The sequence below is a fragment of the Charadrius vociferus genome, unplaced genomic scaffold (genome assembly GCF_000708025.1).
Source record: "Charadrius vociferus isolate BGI_N301 unplaced genomic scaffold, ASM70802v2 scaffold122, whole genome shotgun sequence".
Taxonomy (NCBI): domain Eukaryota; kingdom Metazoa; phylum Chordata; class Aves; order Charadriiformes; family Charadriidae; genus Charadrius; species Charadrius vociferus.
Genome location: NW_009647008.1, coordinates 110378 through 118207, shown reverse-complemented (window position 1 = coordinate 118207; position 7830 = coordinate 110378). Strand labels below are relative to the sequence as shown.

At 36.8% G+C, this 7830-nt stretch overlaps 1 long non-coding RNA gene across 1 annotated transcript in view; it reads left to right on the top strand.

Annotated features, from left to right (window-relative positions):
• The window catches only part of LOC104295652, a 170035-nt gene that overhangs the window by 98205 nt on the left and 64000 nt on the right, over window positions 1-7830 (top strand). Inside the window, exon 2 of the long non-coding RNA XR_717937.1 lies at window positions 4131-4308. This is a non-coding gene — a long non-coding RNA (uncharacterized LOC104295652). The remainder of the gene's footprint in view (window positions 1-4130; window positions 4309-7830) is intronic.

The window sequence follows — 7830 nt, the reverse complement described above, 5'->3', positions numbered from 1 at the left end:
GGCCCGGCCGGCGGTAGCGGCCCTTCGCGCCGGGGGCCTGGGCGCCAGCGGAACCCGTACCTGGCAGGGCAACGCAAAGCCCCGCGAGCCTGGCGCTCGGTACACCCTATCATAAAGTAAGGAGGTCTAATTGAGCTACGGCTCTCTATCCTGCTATTTGTACAAATAAAAGACCACATCTTGATGCAAAATAAACACAAAAGCACTGTTGTGACTATAACAGGGAGTCATATACTAATTTATATAATAAGTGGTTGTGCACGCTTTATTCAAGATTATGGCTGCAAGAAATGGCATGAATTGCTGGGTGTGTTTAATGCTGGATTATAGCAATTTGAAACATGTCAAACACATGGCTAATGCCTCATGCTTCACTCATTCTTGCGTAAACCTGCATAGCCACCATCCATTATACCCTTGGTAACAACACAATTCTGCAAGTAAATATTGTTACACTAAGTAACCTTTCAATTCAAGTTGTTTAGGAAGAGAAAATGCAATCTTGTGCAGTCAGTTCCAGTGTCAGTTTAATGTTTCAAAAGGGAAGTGGTGTAGAGAATAAGTATCTGTACAGTGACTCGCCGGCTTACAACACACTCGTGCACGCACGCACACGCGCACACAGAAAAACGTACAATTCACTGCAGGGGAGAAAAGTAAAACTGTCGCTTCGAACTTCTCAGGACCAGTATTTCTTTTTCTGGTGTGGGTGATTGCCTGTGTACCCTGGTAGAATTAGGCATTCAAGCTGCAGCCCAACCGCACACTAAAATAATCTACGATTTCATTCTCTCTTGCAGAGAGCAGCAAATATTTTCCCCATACCTTTGTTTAAAGTAACTGGTAGCAGCGCTTGTATCTCACCTTTGGCAACAAGAGTTTGGGAATCACAGCAGAAGTAGGTGCTGGTGAACGTATGTGTCTGTGAATGTGGGTGCGTGTGTGTATGTGTGTGCCTTTGTAGGCACGCTCATGACTGACAGTGAGTGTGACAGCAAGAGAAAAAGAGAAGGATTAGGAAGTGTGAATGTGTATAAATGTGTGTAAACAGGGACCTCTGTGTTTTTTCTTGTCCTATTTGAAATACTAAACTTTCAGCCTTAGTATCTGGTAGTCATTGTGTTTTCTTTGTATTTATTTATTCTTATTATGCTAACAACCCGCACTACTGTCCTTACAGCAAGAGCAAAAGCACATTAGTTTGCTTAGTGAGATGTTGCAGGTTCAAATTATTTAAAAACAATAACTGAAATTACTGATACCTCAATATCAGAAATAATCCTCGTTTAGATGTTTTCAGTGCTTTAATTTGTGAGGGTTTAGAGTTGATAGTACATACACACACACGTGTATAGATACACGTGCATATGTGCGTGCGTGTGTGTATGCAAGAGAAAAGACAGGAGAAGAGAAAGATTTTGTGCTCTTGCTTTTTCCAGCAGCCCTTTTACAGTTGCCGGCAGTGAGAAGGGGGCTGTGGACAACCAACACAAAGCATTGCTCAAGCCAAAGTTTCAGTATTGTTTTAAAAAATACCCTTTTACAACTAGAAAAAACATTTTATTTTAAACATAAAATTCTAGGGACTGTTTCTTCTTCTTATAAATACTTCAGTGTTTCTTCCGCTTCGCTTCCAAATAAATTACCCTTTCAGGTATTGATACTCTATAGTTTCTTTCTCTCTGTACAGAGCTGTTGGGTCGGATTTGTTGTTTTCTATTGCCAGAGTAGTGTTACTGGTCATGTTATGTTAAAGCCGATTCTGCTGGCTCAGAGACACTTTAACTTAAAATGCAGAGCCCGAACTACACTCTGGGGCTTTGCAGGGATACAAAATCCACAAGACATAAAACCCTTTGGTTAATGTGAACTGGAAGATGTTTAACCCTTCTCTGCTAATTATAATGAAAGAGTCGGAAAGATGTAAAAACAGGGGGGCTGATGTATTTATTTATTAAATTTCTGAGTGTTTTCTAATGTTTTGATTATCTAACATTTACACCCCTTTGCCCTTTTAATGCGCTTGGCTAAATGTACCACTGTTATTGTCTAACGTTCGAATTTGTAAAAGATGAACCTGTCTGTTGGTTAAATCTTTGTTTGACTAAAAGAGGATTAATGTTTGAATTTCCCGAATTTCCAAATCCTTGTAACGATACAGTTGATGAAGTGTTTTAAATAGATTTCCACTCTGATATACATGTCTTTTTATTGAAAGTAAATATTGTAAAAATCGGAAAGGGCTGCCTGCTCCCACAGTTGTGGCATACCCGCATTAGAATTTTCATATAACTACTAAGGGCAATCAGACCCTTTTCTCTGAATATTTTAAACATTGTACATGTAAAATTTATGCCTAATTTGAATACTTATTAGCTGCCTAATCTCAGAAAAGAGTATTAGCTTTGTTTTTGCCTTGTAAAATTCATCACTGCGTGTATCACATTTTCCATTTCTATTATTTTTCTTCGTTGGTGTTAGTAAGAGTGTTTAAGAAGGGCTGTTTGTTCATAAACACATCTGGTCCTGCTGTTGTTTACTGGGCTATAACAGCTGCCCTCCTTTATGTTAACTGTGTTCGTGTTTGGGTTTTTTGCATCCTGTTTATTTTTGACGAGACCATCTTTAAATAACTCATCTTTTACTATTTTAACTTTTTTCACACGATATATACTTTCACTTTATCTTGTAGGCACTTATTTGTGTTAATTCATACAACGTTTTGATTAATATCCCATGCACGTAGTTGAAGTTGTAATGATCCTTTTCCTGCCTTTTTTTTTTTTTCTTCTTCAGAGAAAGGCTATTGCTCATACTTTGCAAGGGTACAAATAACTAAGTTCAATAATTAGGCTAAGCAGCAAGCTTTGTTTCTTTTCCCAAGTTTGCTTACACATCTCTCTCCCTTCAGAGGTGTCTTTTAAAGTCACAGCTCAGCCAGGTTGTTGTGGGGACTCTTTCAGTACGTCAGGAGTCAGAGTGAAGGCAAGCGAGGTCCATTCTGACCCTGCGAGAGCAGGAGAGCACTTTGGTGGCTCTGAGAAGAGACATTGACCTTTCCATATTACAGATACAAAATGCGCCTTGAAATTCTGGTTTGTAAGGGCACGTTGGTTCTTTATTTACTGCAAAGATTTCAACTGATCTTGGCAGGACATCTCATTGCTATCCTGAAAGTACAGTATATTTATGCAGTGAAAATGATAAAACATTTATTACTGTAGAGAAGGTAATATGCATAATTTATGCTGTTTTTAGCACAATCATTAGTGATATTCTTGATAGATTTTATTTCCAGCTTTCATATCTAATACATGCCTGGAAAATTAATTTTATATCTTTCATTTATTTGCCTATGTTAAAATTGAGTTTTAAGTCATCTTCAAGTGAACAGTTTGATTGCTGCTCATGCATAAGCTTAATTACTTCCCAGGAAGGACAGTATTAAATGTTTTAAATGTCAGAAAAATAAATGAATATCAGCCGTTTGATTAAAAAAATAGGCAATATCTGACGTGTTTGCAGCAGGAGCTTTTTCTTAAAATGCCTCCGAGGCAAAATTTTATTTAGTCACAAAAAAGGAGAAGCCCATTATACTATTTATCATTGGTTGATACCATATGATTTGTAACACCCTTACAAAATTTTAATTTTGTATGATTAGCTGTGCATCATTAAACAACAGCCTTGCATAAGATATGCTGTAAAATTCTGACAGAATCAAGATAGTGAATATTTTAAATAAGGCTGTATAGTCATCCATGGTTGTCAAAGCTAGATAATAGGAAATATAGAGCAGCGTGTGAAATCGTGCCTTCATTTAAAGTGGTTTTATAGGTAGACTTTAAAATGTAGTCGTTCATAAATGCTATTGACCATGCTGCGTGCATGGTGTGTTATTTTGGCCGTTAAATGTAGGCACACAAAGATTGCTTATAGAAACCATAATTCCGGTGATTAGTATCTGTATGAAAGCAGAGTTTGCATCGCATTTCTTGGTAAACGGCTCCGCGAGGCTTTTTTCTTCTTCTAAAGATGCTGTCTGTGTAATTGGCAGAGAGGGACATCTTGATAATGGAAGTGTGAAGGTGTAACGCGTGTGTTAATTGATACTTCTTAATCACTTTTAGGTATTAAGTCATGATGCAGGAATCTGCGACAGAGACAATAAGCAACAGTTCAATGAATCAAAATGGAATGAGCACTCTAAGCAGCCAATTAGATGCTGGCAGCAGAGATGGAAGATCAAGTGGTGACACGAGCACTGAAGTAAGCACAGTAGAACTGCTGCATCTGCAACAACAGCAGGTAAGTTTGTTTTGCTTCCTGTTTGTTTTTAAACAAATAAAGGGCTCTTTTCGGAGGGGCATCCTTCCGCAGACCCTCGGTGCGTACTGAATGTGAAGTGTCGTGCGAGTGAAGAGCGTGGGGCGTTATTTGTTGTTGTTTTTGTGCACGTTAATGCTGAAATGCCAGGATCCCGTTTTCGTGGCGGCAACGTCTTGCTGACACCGCCGCACACCGCCGCGCTCGCCTGGTGATTAAAATCCCGCGGCGTATTTATAAAAGTTGTGCCGAAGCCTTGCAGTGCATGTTTTCAGAATCTGTTAGTTTACTGTGCGATTCGGTCGCGTAGGACGTGATGCAGAGCTTTCCACCAGAGGGCCACATTACTTGAGACTTCGCTTCGCTTGCAATGAATTGTTCCAAAGTCGGAGCTGGGGTGAAGGGACCAGAGTGACTTCTTACAATAAAGATGCTTTGCTGTCGTAGATGTAAATAAAAAATGCTGGTTAGTTCAGAACCACTGAAACAAAAAAGAGCATGTGCCTGTCTGTGTGTGCGTGAGTGTAATTTGGATGTGTGATTTTGAAAATATGGGAAAAGAGAGAAGCAGCTTTTCTATAGGTATGTTTCCATTCTCACTTTTAAAACATTTTTTTAAGTTTGTCTGTTTGTTTTCTCAATGAGTTAATGGAGAACTGCTTTTATGTTTACAACTGTAAAATTAAACTGTTGTCTGATTGCTGACACCATCTGATTATAAGATGCAATCAATTAATTTTTGTCACTGTAAGATTTCTTTTCCTTTTAAAACCTGTACAAACATAATTCCTTCTACTTTGCCTACCTAAAGAGCTGCCTCTCCATCAGGGGATGCAGATTGTACTAGTGCAGTGAAGCCCAAACAGCTTGTTTGGCAAACAATTGGGGTCTGATTCTGCAGAGTGCCAGTACCTCCTCTGAACTCCTGAAAGTCTTCTGTGTCTGGTCCTCTCATCTGCTGAGGCCACTCAGCACCTCTGGAGTTCAAACCCTTCATTTGTAAATTCTGAGGTTTTTTATTACAGTGTCAGGTATTGCATTAATGGAAGGAAGGTTGTCTACTGTAAGATAAAATATAAAAATCCTGTTTTATAGAAGCATGTTTTAACATGATAGATAAGTTGCATGTGTACGGGCCTTTGAAATAACAGGTCATAATAGCTCTTGAAAATGAATCATTCTTAGCGCTGAATTAAGCAGTGTACACTAGCTACATTTGTAGTTAAATATTTTAAATGGTGACAGAAAATGTGGAAGAATTAAATAGTTGTAGATTTAAATATGAGAAGTTGTTAAGGCTTAAATCTGTGCCTTGCTTCAAATTCAAGTGTATTCTGTTTTAACAATTGAGCACTTACAGTATTACAGTCTGAGGAAATATAGGTTTCAGTGTCTTCATTAAGTTCTTAGCAGGCTTACACATATATAGATATATACACACACTATTATCTATATATGTACACTGTGTATATATACTATTTTCATACATCTATGCACACATACATATATAGAAATTTAATGTTATTTTCATTGAAAAGCATGCCATCACCTTTATTCAGGTGTTCAGATTACAGCATTTTGAAATCTTTATTGAGAGACAGTGTATTTAATTGGTGAAAATGTTTAGAAAACTAAATTTAAGTAAGTGAAACACTTTCAAACACAAAAATACCAACAGAATAATGTGCCACTTACATGTTTCTCAAAGCAGCAGTCCTAGGCATTTGTAGCCAATTTGTCCATGCAGTCACTGATTCCAGTAGATAGCATTTGCAAAGACCACAGAGAATAACAACTGAAGATGAAAATATCCAGTTGAGTACTAATAACAGACAGGTTCTGAGGGGACAGGCTTAGAAGTGACAATCTTTTCTTCAAAACTGTGATTAGATCTTAAATAAGCAGACAGGCAAAGTAAAACCATGGGTACAGTTAATAGGACTCAAGAGGCATTTTATGGTAGGGTCTGCACCATAGGATTTAAATGCAACTTGAGTTAGGCATATAAATCCTTCTATAAAATATGTTGATGTGAAACATAAACACTAGTAAACATGCAGTAGGATGTCCTTTAGATAATGGGCATAGCTTTGTGCTAGTTTTGCTTTTCTTCCTCTTTTTCCTTTTTTTTTTCCCCCTGTTTTTGACCAGATCCCTTTTGAAATATGATTTAAGAGGAAAATGATGGTTGGTTTTATTATTGTCACTGTAGTAACTCACTAAAATGTTATTTTTAATATGTCACTTGCCTAACAAACTTTGACAAGTAGAAAACCAGAGCAAACCCCATTGTACCTGCAGTTATTATTCTTAAGATTTTTTACTGTTTAAATATGTGCAAGATATAGTGTACCGATGTCATATTTTCATGTTCTGGTTTTGGCTTCTCTGAGACATTTTATTGGGGGCCTTCAAATAAACAAATCAAGTTTGTTATAGCTTTTTCTAAAGGAAGCAAGTAAATGATTGCTCCTTTTAATACAGTTCCTTCAGCTGGGCAGCTACGTAAAGCCATGCTAATGTTTAAGAATAGCTATATCAGCTGAGTAAAATCGCAAAATAAGTTTTCACTGTCACATGAATATGTACTGGGGAAAGTTAAACATGAGAAATTTTAGCCTACAAAGAGCAGCTAGGCTAAGTGAAAAATTTTAAGCTATATATGATTTGCATCTTGTTCAAGCACTATGATCATAGATCGGTGTATTTATAGAAAGTAAATAAGCTAAAATAATAGACTTCATTAGCTTCTTATAAGCAATTATATGGAGTTTGGACAGTCCTGTTATTGGCTTGATGAACTATGTTGCTGTGATCTTTATGTAGAAATGAGAAGTTTGACTTAAATCAGGGAGTTATTTCTCATCCATGTATCAAGACAGAATGACAGTATTCTATAATATATTGTAATATATACTTGGTGATAAATGGATTGGGTGCTGTCACAAGTCATCAGGTCGGCTTTGAAGATGTATGACTAGAACGTAAGCAACTTTTTATCTTACTGTCGATATTTATCAATTTATAAATATTGCTAAAGTGAATGTAGATTTTTATTATTAAAATATGATGCAAACTGTAATCTGCTCAGACTTGGTTCTTATGGCTTTTTTTGTCTTACAACGAGACATTCCCTTTCTCTTCTATATGTACATACGTACACTTCTGAGGTTTTCACTTTCATTTTTTTTCCTGTCTGTTAAAATCAGTGTTTGATACTAGAATTTATAATACATGGAAAAAGCATATCCTTGATTAAATACATTGACAGATTATTCTGCATTAGATGTAGAATTTTATTTTGATATTAAGTTTGTAGAATTAATTGTTTGTGTCACTAAGGTCAAAATAGTTGCTAAAAAACCATGATTGCTTTACAGGGTAGATTTGAGCTTGCATTTTGAGTATTCATTAAGTCACTTCTACCAAGATAATCTTTTTAAATGTTTTATGGGAATTTATTGGTCAGAAGCTGTTTCAGTTGACTGTGTTTAAAATTATTTT